Genomic DNA, 21568 nt, shown 5'->3' with positions numbered 1-21568 from the left:
ATGAATGATGTAGAAATCTGTTAGCAGGGGTACCTTCTGGATTCTCAGACATCCAGACATTTCAGGAACAAAAGAAGCCAGCAAGCGGCCTCTGCAGCCCTGGCAGCACGAGTGGGAGGGGCAGTGGGATGAGCCGCTGGCCAAGGAGGCCAGGGTCCGGTGAGTGGCTGCTGGGGGCAGCGCCCTTTGCACTGGGGCGGGGCACAGTCCCATTGGGAAGCTAGTTGAGGGGGTGGCGTTTGGCTCCCGAGTGGCCTATGCAGGGAGGGAAGCGATACCTTGTCAGGGTGGCACTTGGCCCTCCCAGGTGCCTAGCCGTGGCCTCGGGCATCCCTCTGGGCTCCCACCCCTGCATGTGCAGGGAAGGCCTCTTGGACTCCAAGGCTGCCTTCCCCCACAATGATGACAGTGGCGGGCCTCAGCGTGGCCCAGGGCTCTGCTGCTTGGGAGACCTTTGCCCGAGCACAAGCTGAGAAGGCATGTGGGCCTGAGGGCCGGCCCTGCCTCTCCTACCCTCTCTCAGGCTGGTTCTCCGGCGAGCTGAAGGTTCAAGAGTGACTCTGTCTTCCGAGGTTGGACAGGGAGCCTGATAAAGGCCTGCAGCCCTCCCCGCCATGAGAGGACAGGGAGGGCTGGCCTCCTCAGAGGCCGAGCTAAATTCTGCTGTGTCAGTGCCCAGCGGCCTCAGGCAAGTCACTCTGTGTGGCCAGGCTGCTCTTTGCTGCATCTGCACGTGCGCGCAGTGCCTCCGGCCCTGGGCCCTGGGCGGCGGGGGATTAGATCAAGTCGAGCATGATGAAGTTAAGGCGCTGCACGGTTTCTTTAGAGGGCTGGTGCTGCTGGCGTGACCGTTCTGCGGGTGACATGCGCCTATACTAGAAGGCTGTCTCCCTCCCTGAGAGGAGCAGGGGTCCTAGGGGCTGCGAACGAGGCAACGTGAGAGCAGAGGCTGGGTCCTGGGACCTTGGGAACAGCCCGTGGGCCTGGTAGGGTCTCAGCTTCCGTCATGAAGAAGGTGCCACAGGGGCCAGGGGCTGGGCAAGAAGCAACACGAAGAGGGGACAGAACCCCAGGCCTTGTCGAGGAGTGGGTCACAGGCTAAGCACGCGTGCGTTGTGCGTTTTAGTGCACGACTGAGTGGGTGTGTGTTAGGGCAGATGGGTGTGAGGGGCATCTGTTAACAGTTTCTGAGCAGTTTTCATCCCATTCCTAGAGCCTGCAGGTGTGTTCAGCCTGGCAGGGAAGTCAGAGGGAGACTGTGGACTTCAGGCTGTGGGAGCGCTCTCCCCACTTGCCCTGGGTCCCGGGCTGCTGCTTTCCCACTGCTGGGAACTGGTCTCTGGGGGCACAGGAGTCCAAGCCTCTACTCCCACCCAGGTTTCACCTGGGTTGAGGTCCCAGCTCCTTTAAGCCAATCTCAAAGGTTCGTTTGGAAGTCACGGCCATGTGTTCATGTCCACCAGGCTGGGATGGAGGGCAGCGGCTTTGGGGTGAAGTCTTGTCTTAGGCATCAGAACAAGCTGGAAGAGGGAGGGCATGGGGAGCCTTTGTTCTAGATGCACACAGATTCCTGGCGACACCAGGGGGTGGGGGCTGAGCAGAGTCCCTCTCAGGGCCTTCTGGGAGGGGCACTCAGAGCTCAGCTGCGTTTAAAAATTAGCAGGCGGAGGAGTTCGAGGCTCTGCAGTTAACCCCTTTTGAGCCTTTGAAGCCTGTTTGAACTGTTAATCAGGAAGGCTGGGCTGAAGGGCTGCCGCCACCCCCCTGAACGCCTGTCCCTGGCTGGGTCTCTGAGTCTGGGCGTTAAAAGCCGAGAAGAAACTGCTGTCTGCGTGGGGTCTACTGAAGCCCCCCACCCCCTCCAAGACTGTGATGTTGACGGCCTCTTTGTTTTCTCATCTCAGCCTATTCAAGGCCATTTTTCAGCTTGCTGGCTTTGCGTTAAGATTGGGGGGATTTTCCACCCTTCCGAGGTTATGAAATAGCTCAGCAAGGACGAGGCCTCCCCGCGGGAGTCAACCCAGCCTCCCGCACGTGCTGCAGGGAAAGGCTCTTTATTGCCACAATACCAAGGGCAAAATGAGAGAGGAGGAAGGACTTTGGGGAAAGGGTCTCTCCCTGTGTGTCCTGGGGAGCGGTGGCCAGCAGAGAGCCACGCTGGCTGGAGGCGCATCCCAGCAGGGCCATTTCTAGGGCGGCGGTCATCCACTGCCAATGGTCAGAGGCCCAGGAACACTGCTTGCAGTATGGCCTCTGCAGGGGCCATGACCCTTACTTAGGCAGGTGACTTTCCCTCCTTCCTGGTCTCCTGGCTTTCCCGCGCCTCTCCGGGTCTGTCCTCCATCTTCTTTGCAGGCTCTCCCTCGTGGCCTGGCTGTTAACACCTGAGCTCCTCAGGACCTGTCCAGGGCTGGCTTCCCTCTTCTCTCCAAACTGCTTCCCTGAGCTGCGCCTGCAGCTTCCAGCACCATCTGTGGGTCCCTGATTCCCAAACATGTCTTCAGCCTGGCCCTCCACACTGCAGACCCACGTTCCAGTCACCAGCCCCACGGCTTCCTTCTGCAGTCTCTCATGCCATACTCCACCCCACCAAGGCACCTTTTCTCCAACAACAGAGGTCCCTGCCACCCACCCCTGCCATGCAAGCCAGAAACCCCAGAATCATGCCCAGCACTCCCCCGTCCTAGCTGCCCGAGTCAGTCCAACACCACACCAGGTTGATTTCACCCTGACATCTGCGGAAGATTTCTGCTTCCCTCTGTTCCCGTCACCACTGCCCAGGCAGGCCACCGTCTCTGGGCACTGCAGCGCCCCTGTCCCCTTCCAGTACCTCCTCCACTCAGAGGAGGGGGATCATTTCACAACACGAATCCAACTGGGCCACTCCCCGTGTGGGACCTTTCAGAGGCTCTCGGCACTCTCAGAACAAGGCCAAAGTCCTTAGCAGCAGCGTGGCCTGCTCTGCGCTTCAGGTGCCTGGCCTCTTTCCGGCCCTTTGGCTCATGGGCTCCCTCCACCAGGGGGCCCTTTGCCTGCAGCTCCTGTCCTGCCTCCCCCACCTTCCCCAAGGGAACTTCTAGGACCCCAGACTAATTCCTGGCGCAGACCCTGTTGCAGGTGGTTCCTGTTATATGAGTCTCTTCTGTGTCCCCACCTGCAGAGCATTCCCCTTGGGGTGCAGTAAGACACACACGCACGCACCGGGTAGTCTCTCCCCTCGGCCCACAAGCCCCAAAGAGGGCAGGCGCTGCTCAGCTCCTGTTCCTGCCGAGTTCCTACTGCCTGCTGAGTTTTCGACAAAGGTCTGTTCAGTGACCAAATCTGTAAACTGGCAGTGATCGCTGCCCTGCCTCTCAGACAGGATTCACTGCCTGGGCGCGTGCTGTGTAGATGGCAGGACGCTGCCTCAAAGTCAGCTGTACGTGGCCTGTCTCGCTAGCAGGCCTGGAGTGCGAGCGAGCTCTGTGAGGGCCTGCTACAATCTCCCGGAACAGCACAGGCGCAAGAATGAAGGAACAGGAGCTCCCTTGTTGGAGGGAGGGGAGAGAAGGGATTCCACTGGGCCACACTGGCAAAGGGCTCCCCACCCTGTAACAGCAACCTGCTGCAGGACGACTTCCTGTCACACCCTCAGATGTTCCTCACTTCTGCCCTCCTGGACACACTCACACTCAGGCGGACATGATCTGGCTCTCTGCTCCGGTCAGGCCCTCTTCACAGCCCAGGGTCACCTGTGTGGCCGCTGGACTGAACTGCTCTGGTGCACACCTGCCACAACTCGCCTGGGCACCCGATGGCCCTGGCCCTCTCTCCCACCCCCATCCCCACCCCGAAGCCCAGCCAGAGCCCTGGTGGGGGCCCAGTCTGCCTGGGCAGTGGCCGGAGGAGCTGGGGACAGGCTCGTGTGCTAGGCACTGGCCCCCCAGGGAGTCCCCATTCTATGACACTAATTGCTACAATTAGCAGGAGAAAGGGCTATTAGATCAGTTTCTTCTCTGGCTGAGGCCGGGCTGCTGGGGAGGGTGAGCCCAAGCCCAAAGCTTTTCGCAGCAGCAAGGATTCCTCCATAAATGAGGCCACATTTAAATTGCAAACAAGGGCCTCGCCCAGCCCAAGGAAGGGCTCCCAGAGAAAGGCTTTCGTTCCGCAGATGGAGCGGCTGGGGGAGCGGGTGCAAGCTCCGGTTTTGGTCCGTGGGCCTTCCCTATCTGATCGAACCTTGGGTCATCCAGGCTCCCGTCAGTGACCCAGTCCTGCTGGGGCCGGCCGGCAGGGAGGAACACGGCAATGGCTGGGAAGGAAGGACAGTGCTGGAGGCCACTCCCTCCCCTCCCCCTCCCCCCGCACCAGGCCTGCGCTGAGGCCCCCTAGGATGCCTCCTCCTCCCGGAGCGCACGGCAAACCTTCTGGGTCTGCTGTCCATCAAGAGCCACTCCCTCGTCAGTCTGCACTAACTGGGAAAGGTGAGAGGGCCCACTCGGCCTCTACCCAGGCCACCTCTAATTCAGACAAGCCACAGGCGCCTGTGCCGGAAGCGCTCAGGGAATGCGGCCGCAGGGCAGTTCTAACTGGAGCCCCAGGTCGCAGCCTGCGGCCTTGGGGTGGAGGCACCTGCCTAGCCTGAGTTACATGCTAGCCGAGGAAAGGGGTGCTTCCACTGGCCAGGCCTGGGTCAGGGTCTCTCACTCAGAGGGAGAGCGGTGGGTGCTGGGTGTGGCGGGGTGCAGGTCAGGGCTTGCTTCACTTAAAGGGCCAGAGCAGAGACCACCCCAGTCCCGGAGCGGGTCTCAGATAGTGGCCCTCACCTGGGGTGCCCCCCAGGGGATATGTGGCAGTGTCTGCAGACGTTTTTGATTATTACCACTGTGGAGGTGCTACTGGTGTGTACTGGGTAGAGGCCAGGCAAGCTGCTAACCACCCTGAGACACAAAGGACAGCGCCCCACAACCAAGAATGCTCAGGCCGAACGTCCCCGGTGCGGCAGCTGAACCCTCGGTCTGGGGGCTGGGGTCCCGACATGCTGTGTGCTTTCTCACTGCGTTCTGAAAGTGGATGCACCCCTTCCTGGCCTGGCCTCTTCCTCCATTCAGCAAATCAATGAAGCCATTCAACAGCAATGCATGACGTACCCCCGCCCTGTGCAGACCCTGAAGAGAAGACAGACACCCTCTCAAGGGGCCTCCCTTCTGGTAGAGGGGACAGGCAGGCAACAAATAAGTAGACGCCTAAGGAACTAGAAAATACTGTGGCATAGTCTGTGCACGGGGAAGCCTGAAACCTAGTGCCGACCTAGCGAGTGGCTGAAGGGGCGGCTCAGAGGAGGTCTCTTTCACAGGCCGCACTTCAGGTGAGACCTTAAAGGACGGACGAGAAGGAGCTGTCGTGGGAACAGCCAGGCAGAAGTAGCTGGCGCGAAGGCCAGGAGGCACTTGTCGTGGCTGGTTTGAGACACAGGCAGCGGGCTGGCGTGACAGGAGCTCGGTGAGGGAGAGGGACAGCGGGCGGGGCAGAGCTCGTAAAGCCAGATGGAACTTGAATTTTATTTCCCCAAAATAGAAGCTACTCGAGGATGCCTGGCAGGGGGAGGGACAGGACACACATTCATTCATTCGCTCTTGGCTTTGGGGACTCTGCCGCATAGGACATGGGGTTATTCACAGCCCTAAGTTCACGAAGCACTGTGGGCTACCCCATAAGGGTCTGTGGGAGGCACCCCTGAAGAGGCATCTTTCTGCTTTTCCATTTAATCCCTGCTCTCCACCCCAGCTCCCCTCGCCGTAGCCAGCCGCTCCAGTGTAATTTATTTATATCGCTGTGTGCATGCGGCCTGGTAATGCATGGAGGATCTTCTAGCATGTCTGGGTGGTGTGTAATTTTCACTTAAATACAGAGCCGTGTACCGAGGCTCTCGTTTTGTTTGGCGTTTGTGTCACTCGGCGCCGTGTCTGCACACGTCTCCATTTTGGGAAGTGTACATCCAGTCCTTACTCCTAACCGCAGTGCCAGGCTCCAGCTCCCCACCCTCACAGGCAGGCTGCACCGAGCGTGCACACACACAGCCCCTCGTTGTTCTGGTGAGAACTGCTCTAGCTGTTTACCCAGGAGGGAAACTGGTAGGTTGCAGGTATTAAATATTTTCTTTGAGGAAGAAGTACTGGATGGCCCTCCAGAATGTCTTTGCCTGTCTACGTTCCCACCTGCAGCACACAGGGAGGCTTGTTTCCTGCATTTCTGCCAACATTTGGCATTATCCTACTTTCTAGCTCTTCTCAGATGAAGAGTATCTGTGGCTTTCATCTGCATTTCTCTGATTCCTGATGAGCCTGAGCGTCTTTTCACATGGTTGTTAACCCTCCTGCAAATCGCCAGTTAATATCTTTTGCCCCTTTTCTCTCGGGCTTCCTATCTTTTTCTTATCGATTTGCAAGACTTTCCAGTGTATTTTAGCTGTTGTTCCCGTATCGGTTTTAGTTGTCTCACAGATCTTGGAATTTGTCATCTGTAACCTGGGCAGAGCAACACAAGTCAGAGTGAAGAAAGGCAAGTCACTACTATGAAAATAGTTCCGACCTTTGCCGCGATGGACTTATTTAACAGAGATACTTAATTAGCATGTATTCAAGTTCATAAACTTTAGTCCTGCGGTTTGTGCTTGTGCTGACCCCAAGGCCACCCTGGGCCACAAAACTCTTCATAGTTTTCTCCTACTGAACAAATGTCAAGTACCTTTTACTTGTAAATCTTTAAGTCCTTTTGGAGCCTGCTTTTCTAGGGGGGTCACATGGGAATCAACATTCATGTTTCTCCATTTAGGGCTAAGTTTCCCAATACCATCTTCTGAACAGTCCCCTTAGACATGTGGGGCCACCTTTATCTCATGCCACCTTCCTCTAGTGCAGGGCTGCCTCTGAAGTCTCTCCCGGGCCTCTGTTTCCCACCATTCCAGTCACTGAGGCTTGGAGTAGGCCCCAGGATCTGCTGGTACAAGGCCTTCTCTGTTCTCCTTTTCCAAAGTTCACTTGGTGTTTGTAGATCTTTTTTTTTTTCACATACACTTTAGAATATGTTTGTCAAGTTCCTCAAAAGCTCCAACTGGAAGTTTAACCAGAGTGGCATTCAATTTACAGATTTGGAAAAACCTGACATCTCTCTAGTACTGAGCTGCCCCATCCAAGAGAATAGGATGGCTCTCCATATCGAAAGATCTTCCTTTATATCCTTCGATAAAATTTTAAAATTTTCTTCATAAAAGTCTTTGTTAATTCCAAGACCCGACATAAACTTTGCTGCTACACTGGTTTCTACCTTAACTTCTACTACGCTTTTAAAGTATTCACTACTGGCATGAAAAAAAAATGCTTTGGGCAGGGGGGGTACATTGATCTTATATCCAAACACTTTGCAGAAGTCTCTTTTCAGTTCTAAAAGTTGATTTTTTTTTTCCACGTAGCTCAGTAGTTTTCAGAGTGTGGCCCAAGGACCCCAGAGAGCCCCTGAAACTCTTTCTCAGGGTCCAAACTATTTTGGTATTTTCGTGATAATACTCGTAGACAACATTTGCCTCTTCTGTTCCCACTCCCCCAAAGGTGAAGAGTTTTCCAGAGGCAGCATGACCCCCCACCGGAATACGTGCTTTTGTACTGTCCTATGTTTCAAGCATTTCTCAGTTTCAACTTCTAAGAAGGTAACCATCAATCAAAAAAGATATAACCCATATTAACAAAAGCTCTTTGGGGACCTCAGTAATTTTTAAGAGTACAAGCGTCCTAAGACTAAAACGTTTAAGAACCCTGATACAAACAATCTATCTTACAATCAGCAGCTTTCTCTTTCCCTTGGGCCCTCTCCATACACTTCGTTCCCTTTCCTTGTGCTGGGGGACGGCCAGGATGGCATCCTAAGGGTACTCCTTATCTTAAAGGGACAGATACACTTTTGGTTTCTCCCTTAAGTTTGCTGAAAAGTAACGTTTTTCTATATGACTTGTATCAGTTTAAAGAAGTTCCCTTCTAGTCCTAGCTGGCTAAGTGGTGCCCTCCCCCAACTCACACAAAGGCATTAAACTTTATCATACAGTTTTTCTGCTTCTACTGAGAGACCCATATGGTTTTTCTCCTTTAGTCTCTTAATGTGGTGAATTACATGGATAGAATTTCTGATATTGGATCATCTCTGCATTCCTAGTGGAAATCCCACTTGTTTAAGAATTGTTTAATATACTGTTGGATTCAGTTAGCTAACGCTGTACATGGGACTTCTGCATCTATGTTCATAAGGGAAATAGTTCATAATTTTCTTTTCTTTTGGCTCTCCTTATTTGAATTTGGACATGCTCTGATTCACAATTTAAAAAAGATCCCTCTAGCTGGAGCATAAATCCTGAAACAGGCCCACTTTTCTCTTCAGCATGTTTGGAAATACATTAAAATAGAGCTGTAATCAAGCAACCCAATCCTTAGATTCTTCTCCTAGTGAGTATCTGGAAAACAGGTGCAGAAACGGATCATTTGAGACACCGTAGAAATCTGGTTAATCCTGCCTGCCTGCTTTCCTTCAACAAGCACTGCCTGCACGGCTGTGTATCAGGCTCCCGGCGAGGTGCGGGGCAGGCAGCAGAGAACAAACCGGAAGAGCCCCTTCCGGGAGCTCTCCGCAGGCGCGGGCACGGCAGCAAGGAAAGGGACCGGGAAACACACCTCAAATGTAGATTCTACTGTTGTTAGCAACATTCTTGTACTTTGTGACACTCAATCTAGGTCAGGACTGTTCTGTGCAGACGGGTGAACCCCTCTCGTGCCCGGAACAGTCCTCTGGGAAGGCACTCATCCCCGTTGCGCAGAAAAGGTGCCAGAGGAACAGTGGGGGCTGGCGGTGAGTTTGTCCCCGGCTCCTGCCCACACTGCGCCCCCTGACTCCAATCCTCAACTCCCAGCGCCTGCTGTGACCACGATTTCTAGGCCCTCCTCCCATCCCCCACCCGGGCCGGTGATGCCGACCCCCAAATGGAGACCGACCTTTGACTCAGAACCGCCACTGAGACTAGAAACCTCGACTTCCAATTCCTGCCTCTGATCCCCAGCTCGGACCTCTAACCGCCAACTCCGATCTCCAGCTCGCAACCCCAATCCCCAACCCGGACCCTGACTCAGAACCGCGACTCGGGCTCCAATCCCCGACTGGGACGCCCGACCTGGAGCCCCTCCTCGGAAATCCGATCCCGACTCGGCTTCTAGACGCCCCACACCGGCAGCCCCGACCTTGGACTCGGAACCACAGGGCGGACACCAGACCCCCACTCTGATCCCCGACCCCGGACTCGGAACCCAGCTCTCTCCCAGGACCTCTGACCCTCAGCTGTCCGACTCAGACCCCGAGGCGGCCCCCAGCCGCGGATTCCACCCCCTGACTCGGACCCCAGACGCAGCACCACGAGGCGAACTCGGCTCCCCGACTCAGAATTCGGATCTTAACCCGGACGGACCCTGACTTGATCGCCGACTCAGAGCCCCGACCCGCACTGGGACCCCGGACTCGGACACGGATCCCCAACGCAGAAGGGCGAGGCGGACTCCAGACGCGGATCCGACCCTGGACTCGGAACGCGACCCTCGGATCCTCCATCCGCAGACTCGGAAGCGCGACGCAGAGGCGGACCTCGGTCCCGACCCTGGTCCGGCTCCCACGAGGCGCAGAGGGAGCGCCAGCCAGGCCGGGCCCAGCGGCTGAGCAGCCGACCGCGGCGACCCCCACCGCCCGCCCCCGAGACGCGGGGCTCACCTCGGCTCGCCGGCGGGCGCCCGTCCCCGCTCCTCCCGGCGGACCGCGCCCAGAGCGCTGAGCGGCCGTGAGGCGAGCGCGGCCTTGAGGAACGCGGCACTGAGGCGGCTGCGGCCGTGAAGAGCGCGGCCCGAGGAGCGCTGCACTGAGGTGAGCGCAGCCGCGAGGAGAGCGCGGCACCGAGGTGACTGCGGCCACAAGGAGAGTGCAGCGCGAGCAACCGCCGCGTGCCAGGGACAGCGACCGTCTGCCGAGTGGCCGCAGTGGCGGCCGACCCGGGTTGATGTGGCGGCCGTCCCGCCGCTGATTGGATGGCCCGCGGGGGCGGGCGTGCCACGTGCCGCAGCGTGGATTGGCCGGGCACAGAAAGCGGTGTGCCGCGCTCTGCCATTGGCCGAGACGGCTGGTGCCGATGCCACCCGGGCTCGCATTGGCCGGGCGAGCCCAGCGCCACGTGCCGCACCCCGCCCTGTCCGTCCCTGCTCAGGGGCTGTACCACCCCCACCCCCACCCCCACCGCCACCGCCACCGCCACCGCCACCGCCACCTCGGCGGTCCGACCGTCCACCCTCGCGATCGGGTCCTGTTGCGAGTACAGCGCTCGCTCCGCGCCTGGGTCACCCCTCGATGCGGCGCCGTGCACCCCAGGGTGACCCCGCGGAACATCTCCGGCACTCTACACGTGGCCAGCCCTCTGCACACCCTTCCCCGGGGGTCCACAGGCTCCCGCGTGGCTGGACGGGCGCACCTCCCTCAGGGGCTCTGCTGCTCCGTCTTCAGGAGACCTTGTGAGGAAGGTGCCACGACTTAACCAGGTCACCCTGTGGGAGTTGGCAGGGCTCCTGACCCAAGTGGCCTGACTTCCGCTGGACCCTGAAAACTCTGTGTGCGATCTCCTCCTCCTCCTAACCTGCCCCCCCGCCCCCCTTGCCTGGAGGCCGGGTCCTGTCTCTGCCTCTTGACTGTTCTCCCTACCAACCATCCATCCACCCACCCGCCACCTATCCACCCAGCCATCTCTTCACCTACCCATTCGCTCATCCTTCCTTCCTTCCATCCATTACACCTATGGAGCTCCTCCCGGCTGCTAGGCACCGCCTTAAACGGCAGTGAGGAGTCCTGTCCTCACAGAGCTCTCACTGCACTGAGATTTTACCAGCACGCCTGGACCTCCCACTCGAATTACAGAAACAGTCTGGGAACATGGAACTCTCAGGGTGTTCTCCAAGGTTGCTACCCCTGGCCCTCCACCCAGAGTTGAGCTGGCAGCCATCCCCGCACCCAGTGGGCTCAACAAGGCCATTCATCTCAACTGGTTTGCCTGAAATATATGTCTACGAAAAGACCCAGGAATCTGTCCAAGGGTGACTGAGTCCAGTTTTATCTTGTGGTTCAGCCTAGAGGACAAAGGGGAAATGGCGTCCTCTTTTCCAGTGTCAAAGGCTTGCTCTCTGACCTTCAGAAACTGCCCAGATTGGCCATCTCCCTGGCCCCCGCCCAGCCCATCAAAAGGCCAGGCAGCAAGCCTGGGTTGGAGCACTTGATTCAGGGGGCCAGCCGCCCTTGCACACCTGGCTGGGAGGGTTTTGGCATCTGCCTATCCTGGAGGCACTTGTAACCAGGACCAACCAGGTGGGGCCCTGCGCTCAGAGGGCCCCATGCTTAGGGGTTAGTGCACCTCTGTCGCCATCTTGAAATTCTTAATAATTTCATCAATATCTCTGAACTTGTGTTTTCTGAGTGAAGTCTGACGGGACAACGGAGCAGGCTCCGGGGGCTTGGAGCCTAGGCTCACAGGGGGTGCCAGCCCCTCTCTGCCCCCACAGGACAGGTTCTCAGCTGCCCTCTCTCCTGCCTCTTCTGACTGCCTAGCCTCCCTCTCCCCACTCCCACAGGGTGACCCTCTGGCCCTGGCCAAGAATGGCGGGGAGGGACTGGGGTCCTGGCCCACGGTCCGCCACGCTGAGGCCCCTACTTGAAAGACGGAGGTGACGCTGCCAGCTTTACAAAGCTCCTAAGACCGGAACGAGAGAGAGCACACAGAAAAGCAGTGCAAGCCGTGCGGAGCCGGCAGGTCCAACATGGCCTGAGGCACTACCCTGGTTCTTACTGCTTTGAGCAAGCGGGATCCGGTTCAGACCTCTGCCTCCTGTGGCCTCCCACATCTCTCTGTGGGAGGTGGGGCCCCTTCCCTGGACACCCTGGGGCATGTCCGTTCCCACCGCCCCCCGCCCCACCCCACCCCGCCCCAGGATGTCAGGGGAAGCCGGAGCCCCAGGACTTCAGAGCAGTTTCAGAGATTTCAACGGCACAAAAATCCCTGCCTGTGTGGGGTTTACATTCCAGTAGGAGAGACAGACAAGATTCTCCGAGGGTTCTGGACATTCTCCTTTGTCAGAACCGACGATCCCTAGGTTGCTTTCATTAGCTGCATCGTAGGAAGGACCACGGTTGACCCCTCTAGTCCTCATTCAGGAACGCCAGCTTTTTCCCAACCTTTTGATCTTGGTCTGGGGTTTGCTTTTAATCCAAGCATGTTGAGCATGGGATGAAAAGCCATCTGAAGCAGATCCACTTAAAATGGTGGCCACCTCCGAGCGGAGAGTGACAAAGCGTGTTGATTAGAATTCCATCTTGAAAACGGATTTTTTTTAATTGAAAAAAACCTGATTTCTTTAACTGGAGTTTTTTCTTTTTACTTAATTTACAATGTTATGTTAGTTCCTGGTGTACAGCAAAGTGATTCAGATCGTGTGTGTGTGTGTGTGTGTGTATATACTCTTCTTCAGATTCTTTTCCATTATAGGTTATTACAAGATATTGAATATAGTTCCCTGTGCTATAGAGTAGGTCCTTGTTGGTTATCTGTTTTATATACAGTAGTGTGTATCTGCTAATCCCAAACTCCTAATTTATCCCTCCCCCCCTCCCCACTTTGGTAACCATAAGTTTTGAAAACTGCTTTTTAAAAATCAGAGTTGACTTTGGTCTTGTAGCTAACAAAATGGGGGTTCTGACTGTGTACCCGGAAGGGGCGCATCACAAGAGTGGCCGAGTTCACGCGTGCGTGGTCTCCCGTGACGGTGCTTGCTCGCTCCAGCATGCCCCCTAACCTCAGGCCCTGAGATCCCAGACCCTCACATCCTCCCCTCACAGACTCGCTCCCGGTGGAACACTGCAGGCCCCGCGGGCACCGCATCTTGGTGTGCCTGTGGGACCGTCTCCTCGCGGCCGTGCTTTGAGCCAGGCGCCGGGGCCTGCCGCTGGCCGTTCTGACGCAGTGGTGGGAAGGGTGGTTCCGAGCCACATGCGGGCCGAGTCCTCAGCCCTCACCCCCTCACCGCGCATGGGGCGCCGTCAATCAGCCAGTACTGCCCGCCAGCCCAGCGCACCTGTTGTGCGCCCCCCAGCCCCGCCTCCTCCCTAGGCCTTTAGGGGAGACAGAGAGGAAAACAGCCCGAGACTGAGAGGGGTTTCTTGTCTCGTCGGGAGACAAGAGACACGTGGGAATTGGCTGAAGAAGCATGTGAGGCTGGGCGGACTCCAGGCCAGCCCGGGACAGACTGGGGGCTGCCAGGCGGGCAGGGGGGAGGGGAGCCTGGAGCTGGCCTTGGACACGTGGGCAGAATTCAGGGACGGGGTGGCAGGCGCGGCCAGCTCCTCTCTGGGTTGTACTGGGCTCCCTCCCCAGCCTGGGCCAGCACAGGCCCTGGGGTGTGGCCCCTAGCCCCTGTCACCTTCTGGGGCTCCGGACTGTGGGGCGGGTGTGCGGCAGAGAGCCCGGGCACCTGGCGGCCTTGACTCCGGCTCCCCGTGTGACAGAGGGCATCTGGTTTATCTCATCCGTACGCGATGGGGGCCGCTCCCTCCAGCACTGATATTCGGGGTTCAAAAGGTTTCCTCGCAGGCCCCTGCCCCCGAGTGCACGCACGCACACACGCACACACAGCTGAAGAGAATTAGGCTCAAAACGTCCACTCGGCTTGTCTCCTGATTCCGAGGTATTTAGAATGGGGGCGGGGGATTAAGGGAGGAAGTTGCTGAGCTAATTCTCCTGCCCTTGCCAGCACAGAAGTGCAGATGGGGCCCAGAGCCCCGCCGCGTCCCAGAGGAAACACCAGCCCTCCTTCACACGGGGCCGGGCGGGAGGAAGGGACAGGGTGGGAGCCCCTCGCCCAAGCGACTGGACGCGGCGGGACCCGGCCGAGGGGTCCTCCCGGCCGCAGTTCGCCCTCCACCACTCCCCTCCCCGAGAGTCTTAAGGGTGGAACCAGCTCCAGGCTCAGCCAGGTTCCCGGAGAGCTGCTTCCCTCCAAAGCAGGGAGGCCCAGGGCCACGTGGCTGCCTCAGCCCCATCTTCCCAGGAAGGGCCCTTGCCCCGCGCTGCTCTCTGAAGTGGCCAGGAACACAGAGCGGGACGAAGAGCCCGAGGTCTCCCTGTGTGGCTGACATGATTGCCGAGAAGCCCCCTTTTCAGGTCAGCCCTGGCCGGCAGCGCCCACTGCCTCCGTGTCCCCGGCAGCCGGCGGCCTCTCCTTGGTCCCTCTCAGCGCTGCACTCACGCTGCATACGACACACACCACCGCAGCTGTCCCTGGTGAGGGCCCTGTGACCCTCACGGCGCCACCCCCAGCTCTGTCCCCCCAGGCTCCCTGCCTTGTGTTCTCCACTTCAGGGCTTGGCACCGCTGGTGAGAGCGGGCGGGCTCAGGTCCTGAGCCTTGCAGGCCGTGGTGGGGATGAAGTGCAGTGCAGGGGCGCCCCTGGGAGGTCTGGGGGAGAGAGGGGGTGAGCATCAGATCTCCCTTCTGGAAAGATCACTCTGGCTGCCAAGTGGAGAGAGAACTGGAGGGGGCAGGGAGGCAAGGGGGCCCAGGGGGGCCGTGGGGAGCCTCGCCATTGCCCAGTGAGAGAGGCAGGAGCCTTGGCAGCCTTGGTAGTCGTGGAGGTGAAAGAAACAGCCAGGCCCGGGCCCCCACGGGAGGCAGCTTTGGGAGGACTCCTTGGCAAGGCCAAGGACGAGCTTCGGGTAACCCTAGGATGGGTTTGGAGGGAAGGTTAAGGGTCCACTGGACAATGTTAAGAAACCTGTGTACGTGTGTCGGTCCCGCCGCTCCCCAGCCGCGGAGAGATCCCACGGCCCTGGGACACTGTCACTCCACGGGTACCCAGCTGCCTGTGGTACCCGTCCGCGTCCTAGCTAGCTGAGGCCTGGGCGGGGCACAAGTGTGACTGGCATGGGTCCTGCGCCTCCCGATTCCAGAACGTTCTTGGGCCCCCATAGCACCCCTTCTCCGAGAAGGAGACAGGGGTGGAATCACGGGGGGGAGCGCCCTTAGACAATCATGCTGCTTTGGGGTCAGTCCCGGCCTTCCCTCACCAGCAGATTTGCTTTCCTGAACTGTCGTCAGCAAGCACGGGATGCCGGATGGGTGGGGGGTCTCGAGTCCAGGAGGTCCCGATGAGTGGCAGCGTGGGGTGTGGGCCACTTCCCATCAAGAGGGCAGCTGTGCTGTGTGTGTATATGTTTGGGCATTGCACGGCCAAGCCTTGATTAGCCAACCCCGATTCTCCCAGAGCCCCTGCTTCGATGCGGGTTAGCTCAGCAGCTGTCCCCGAAGCACCTGCTTGAGGCCTGGTTGTATGCCAGGCCCGGGGGGTGGGAAGGCACAGTGAGCCAGGCCCTGCCAGACCCAGCTCCTGCAGGGCCTTTTTTATTGCTACCTTCCAGAGGCAGTGTCTTCCCACGGTGCCTCCGTCCCAGAGCGTGTCTGCCCCCACTTCCTGCCCCGGCCTGCCATTTCCACAGCCATCACTCAAGCCTAATCTCTGAGCCCTTCGGGTTGGGTCGGCCCGGGGCCCTTGAGGACGTTGGCAGTGCCAGGGCCACCCCGGAAAGTGTTTCCAATTATCTCTCAAGTTCTGGGAAATGTGCTTTCTAACAGGAAGTCCCATCCCCATAGCTCTGGTGGTTATAGATTGTTTTTGAAACATTGCAGGGCCCTCCACTGATATTTGTGGTGAGGACAGATATTTGCAGAGAGTCCACTGTATCCTCAGCTCTGTGCTGGTGAAGAGCGAGGTGGCTGCAGTGAAACCCACCAGGCCTCTGGTGAGCGGTGGGTACAAGGTGATTGGCTGTGAGGGGGCTGTGGATGGAGTTTGGACAAGAAAGACAGGGATGAGAGGAAAGGGCCGTCTGACCTGGGTACCATGCGGCCGTTTGGTTTTAAGACCTATCCATGAGGTCTCTGAGACTCCTCCCTTCGAGAGGTGGAGCTTATTAACTTCCCCTTGCGTTTGGTCTGCACTTAGTGGTCTGCTTCTGACAAATAGAATTGGCGGAAGGTACAGGGTATGACTTTCAAGGCCAGTCACGCAGCTTCCTCCTCACTTTCTCTCCCTGGGATCAACGACTCTGAAGGAAACTGGCCACCACGTTGTAAGGACGCTCAAGCAGCCCTGTGGAGGGGTCCACTCAATGGGGAACTGAGGCCTCCAGCCAACAGCCTCATGAGTGCACCATCTTGGAAGTGGATCCTCCAGTCCCAGTCAAGCCATCAGAGGACTGTAGCCCCGGCCAACATCTTGACTCCAGCCTCCCAAGAGACCCTTGCCAGGTTCAGCCTGACCCTTGACAGGGGTAGCAAGGAGGGCTCAGCCTGCCTGCCAGCTTTGCCGGTGGTTGATGGGTCCAGGAATGTGGTATCTGGGCCCGGGGAGAAAGGGTGCTGTGACCAGACAGCAGTATTTGCCCCAGGCATGTGAGTCATATTTCTGCTCTCTCTTGGAATTTGACTTCTGCCTCCAGGCCAGTGGCTCTTAGTTAGCCCGGGGTGCCCGTGAGAACCACACCCTGTGCAGGTCCCACTCACAGAGGTGAGCGACCTCAACTCAGTGGGTGGTCTCCAGGCGGCAGAAAGCTGTCAGAGTCTGAGCAGGGGGGTGACTTTGTGGCACTGTGCTTGCAGTGGGAGAAGCCAACAGCTGGAGTGTAAGCCAGCAACTGTAACCGGTGACTTTTCTCCCCCAGAGGACATCCAAGTCCAGGTCTTTAGGACACAGGTAGGATGAAGGGCGGTGCTGGCCTCTCCTGAGGCTGGCGACCAGGGACCCTACCTCTCCAGGCAGCCTCCAGGGCACCCGGACATCAGGGGGCCAGGTCGCTATGGTGCCTTCTCACCTGAGCGGGTCTGACCCCAGCCTGCCTTGTGGGGCACAAGCCTGGGGCTGGCGGGGACCCCACGCTCTTGTGGCCATTCTCCCTTCCCTCCTCCTTTCCTGGTGCCCCGCCCGCGGGGGCCAGCCGTGGACCTGCACATCGGTCCTTTCGCTTCCCATGGGTATAGCTTCCTGTTTGTTGGTTGTGGCCTATGGGCCGGAGGACGGACCCCGAACTCTCACGGGACCAAGGCCCGGGAGAAGGCTCGACAGCCAGCTCTGTCCCAATTGTGTTTTCTGTGCCCACAGACAACGACGGCCATCTCATCGGTCAGCCACAGAGAAAGGGGAGCAGGCGAATTGGGGGATGGCGGGATGCCCTGTGTGGGTGGGCAGTGGCACCGAAGCCCCTCCCGTTTTTCCGCTCTCCCTGGGTCTTTGGGAAAGGCCCGCGCTTTCTGGCAGGATCGTTGCTGCTCTGTGATCATCCACTTGGAACAAAAGGCAGAAGTGGTGGGAATGGCCCAGATTTCATTAGACCCCCTGGAAGCCAGGCACATGCCTGCCTAGACACAGGCCACACCTGGGGACCAAGCCTCCGCCTCAGCGGGCAGCCCCTGCCTCCGAGGCCTCACCCGCTGGCTGGTGCCGTGGGCCGTCCAACTGCGTGTCCACCTGGGAGCCCCAGTGAGGCTCTCAGAGCAGCCTGAACCCAGCAGGGTGATGGATGGGTGAGGCCGGGGCCCCTCCACGTAAGAAGTTCTGTATTACCAAACCAGCAGCTTGCGGTGGTCAGTCTATTAGACCCAGCTCTAAAGGCTTTAGGACCATAGCTCATTTAATCCTATCACAGCCCACCGTGGAGACGGGGAACTGAGACACAGTGAGGCCAAGGGACTTGCCAGGTGTCACACAGGTAACAGGTGCTGGAGCCCGGCTCTGGACCCTGGCATCATGGGCTCTGTCTGTCTGTCCTTCCCTGTCCACCACTCGACCTCAGGACGCGGCCCTGCTTGCACGGCAGCCGCACGGCTTGGGTGGGCCGTCCACTCATGGACACAGCACTTCCTGGACAAGAGGGGGAGGCATTGCCGGGCCGCTGGAGCCAGGCTCCCCCAACACATGACCAGGACTGGGGACCCCAGCACCCCTGCTCATTGACCGTTCCACTTGACCATGACATTCTTTTTTACGTAGCTGGGGAGGCCTCAGAGGACCCCTCCTCAGCAGGGGAGGACCCCCAGCCCCTCGGCCCAAACTGGCTTCAGAGCAGGCACTGAGCAGACTCGCCGTGGACAGGTTCTCAGCAGAATCCTTTCCTTTCTGGGGTCTGCGGCCCAACGCCAACCACCAGGGCGGCAGAGCAGAACCAGGCCAGGTGACGCAGCGGGGTCTCATGTGGGCCATGGGTCTTTGCTGGCATTTCCGTCTAGCTCCGTGTTCCTCTTTTTCCTTTGCAACTTCCCTTCGGCGTACCCCGGATCTCCGGGGAGGGTGGGGTGGTGGAAAACGGAGTCAGCCGAGGCACAGGCAGCCTCCCCACAAGGGGGTCGGTGCAGGGGCCTCTGAGGGGCACCAGGTCTGAAGGCAGGCGGTGAAGGCTCACGCAGCCTCAGCTCTGAGGAAGCAGAGGACCCAGTCTGAGATGGGGGCTCCATCTCCTTCACCCCCGTTCCCCGCCACCAGGCCCACGGCCAGGGCCAAAGCCCTTCTCGAGACATGTCAGTGGCAGCAGATGTGACATGCTCGGAGCCTGGCAACAGGGGCAGCCCAGCTGCCGGAGAACATGGTTGGATTTACGTCCACGGCGAAAAGCACCCGGTCACCTTTCTCTGCTTGGAGTGTAATCTTTTTTTGGAAGCCTTGCTGGAAAATCTGAATCTTGTGAGCCATCAGCTGTTTATAATCAGAGAAGCATATGTTTAAAAGAGCTGAGGGGCCTTATAAACTCCGTGTGCAAATTACCTTTGGGGCTGCCTGCTCCCCCGCCCCTCCCCACGGCTGCCATCGCTGGCGAGGGGCTCAGCGCGCTGCACAGAATTACTGTAACCCCGTTGTGGCATGGGGTCTGTTTAGCTTTAGTCACGTCAGCTTGGCCCTGGGGCGTGGGAGCCTCTGTCTCTGCTGCACGGCTTCCAGGCCCCCCCCCACCCCAGCTGCTGAGGACTTCTGGCTCCCTGTTCTTGGGCCCTTACCATGAGAAATATCCAACCTGGGAGCCGTGCAGCACGACGGGGTCGGAGGGCTTCCTGGGCCCCGCCACGCTCAGGGGCAGCCTGGAGTTGGGGTGCCGCTCTCGGGGCCTGCTCGGGCGCCAGCATCCTGCAGCGTTATTTGTTTGGTGTTTTCTTGGTTGTGGTTTTTGTTTTCTAATCGCTGTATTGAGATAGAATTCACATGTCGGACAATTCACACATTTAAAATGTACGACTCAACGGTTTTTAGTAGGTTCCGAGTTGTGCAACCATGGCCACCAGTTCCAGGACATGTTCAGCACCCCGAAAAGAGACCCTGCCTCCTCTGGCCGCCACTCCCCATTCCCCTCCCACTCCCCAAGCCCGGGCAGCCACGCGTCTGCTTTGCGTCTGTAGGGATTTGCCTGTTCTGGGTGTTTTATTTGAAGGGAATCCTACTGTATTTGGTCTTTTGTGACGGGCTTCTTTCACTGAGCATTATGTGTTCAAGATTCATCCATGTTGTAGCCTGTGTCAGTGCCTTAATTCCTTTTTATGGGCAAATAATATTCCATTTTATGGCTGGACCACACTTTATTTATTCACCCACTGATGAACATTTGGGCTTTTTCCACTTTTCAGCTATTACGAATAATGTTGTCGTGGACATTCGGGTACAGGCTTTTTTATGGACATGTATTTTCATGTATCTCAGGTATCCATGGAGGAGTGGAATTGCTGGGTCATAAGGTCGCCCGATGTTTAACCTTGTGAGACTGTTTTCCAGAGTGACTGCGCCATCCTACGTTCCCAGTAGCGTCGCACGAGGGCTCTGATTTCTCCGCGTGCTGCTCGACACTTCTCACTGACTCTCATTTTCATCTTAGCCATCCTAGAGGGTATGAAGGGGTATCTCATTGTGGTTTTCATTTGCCTTTCCCTGTTGGCTGATGACATCGAGCATCTTTGCATGTGTTCATTGGCCATTTGTATATCTTCTTTTATATCGAGCATCTTTGCATGTGTTTACTGGCCATTTGTATATCTTCTTTTACGAAATGCCTAGTTAGATCTTTTGCCCATTTTTTTGGTTGGGTTATTTCTCTTTTTATTATGGAGTAATTCGAGTTCTTGAAGTAGTCTAGATACAGGTCCCTTGTCAGATACATTTTCTCTCATCTTTGGGTTGTCTTTTCACTTTCTCGATGGTTGTCTTTTTGCTCTCAAAACTTTACAATTTTGATGAAGTCCAATTTACCTACTTTTTTCTTTTGTTGCTTGTGTTTTTAGTCTTATATCTAGGTAACGGTATGCAAATCCAAGGTCACAAAGATTTACCCCTGTGTTTTCATCTAAGAGTTTGATAGTTTTTGCTCTTACATATAGGTTTGGGATCCATCTGAGTTAATTTTTGTATATGGTGTGAGGTAGGAGTCTAGCTTCATTCCTTGGCATGTAGATGTCTAGTTATCTCAGCACCGTTTGTTAAAAAGACTATTCTTTCCCCATCGAGTGGTCTTGGGCACCCTTAACAAAAATCAATTGACCATCAGCGTGTGGGTTTATTTCTGGACTCTCTGTTCTGTTCCATCGATCTGTATGTCTGTTTTTACGCCAGTACCACAGTGCCTTGATCACCATAACTTTGGAGTAAGTTTTGAAATCGAGAAGTGTGAGTCCTCCAACTTTGTTCTTCTTTTTCAGGATTATTTAGCTGTTCTGGGTCCCTTGAATTGCCACGTGAATTTTAAGATTGGCCTGTCAATTTTTGCAAATAAGCCAGCTGGGATTCTGAGAGCGGTTGCACTGAAGCTGTAGGTCAATTTGGGGAGTGCTGGTATTTCAACAGCGCTAAGTCTTCCAGTCCATGATCCAGGGATGTCTTTCCGTTTATTTAGATCTTCTCTCATTTCTTTCAAGAATGTCTCATAGTTTTCAGGGTGTAACTTTTACACTTCTTCGGTTGATCCTGCGGGATTTTGTGCGACCGTGACCGGCAGCCACGCTTCCTTCCCACCCGCTGGTTCTGCCTAGCTTCCAGGCCCACCCTCCCTGGAGCCTCCCCACTGCTCCAGGCCTTGAGGCCCCTGTCTCTGGGCTCCAGCGATGTTTCTTCATGGTGTCATCTTGTGGCAGTGCCCAAAGTGTTGCCCTGGTGCAAGTCTGCACACCCTGCACTCCTGCCTGGGGCATGCGCTCTCCTCCCCTCTCTGAGAGCTTCCTCATGTCCTGGCCGGTTCCCTGAGTCACCCCTCGTGCTCCCATGGCCCTCGCAGGGCACCTTTCCATGCCTCAATCATCCTCGGCCAAGTGTGAATGCCACCCCCAGACCGTGGCTCCCTGAGGCCCGAGTGGCTCCACCATCTTCCCTGCAGTGCGCCCCAAGACTGGGCACAGGGTGTGGAAACCCCAGGAAGGTCTGCAGGGATCACTGAACTGTTTCCCAGGCAAGTCGTT

The 21568-nt window shown here is 57.2% G+C and overlaps 1 protein-coding gene and 1 long non-coding RNA gene across 5 annotated transcripts in view; one reads left to right on the top strand and one right to left on the bottom strand.

Annotated features, from left to right (window-relative positions):
• Positions 1-10066, bottom strand: part of LOC141279427 (uncharacterized) — a 37612-nt gene extending 27546 nt beyond the window's left edge. Inside the window, exon 1 of the long non-coding RNA XR_012333662.1 lies at positions 9778-10066. This is a non-coding gene — a long non-coding RNA (uncharacterized lncRNA). The remainder of the gene's footprint in view (positions 1-9777) is intronic.
• Positions 1-21568, top strand: part of KCNQ1 (potassium voltage-gated channel subfamily Q member 1) — a 348762-nt gene that overhangs the window by 194395 nt on the left and 132799 nt on the right. The window lies entirely within an intron of this gene.

The sequence above is a fragment of the Tursiops truncatus genome, chromosome 8 (genome assembly GCF_011762595.2).
Source record: "Tursiops truncatus isolate mTurTru1 chromosome 8, mTurTru1.mat.Y, whole genome shotgun sequence".
NCBI lineage: Eukaryota > Metazoa > Chordata > Mammalia > Artiodactyla > Delphinidae > Tursiops > Tursiops truncatus.
This window is presented reverse-complemented; position numbering and strand designations above follow the sequence as displayed.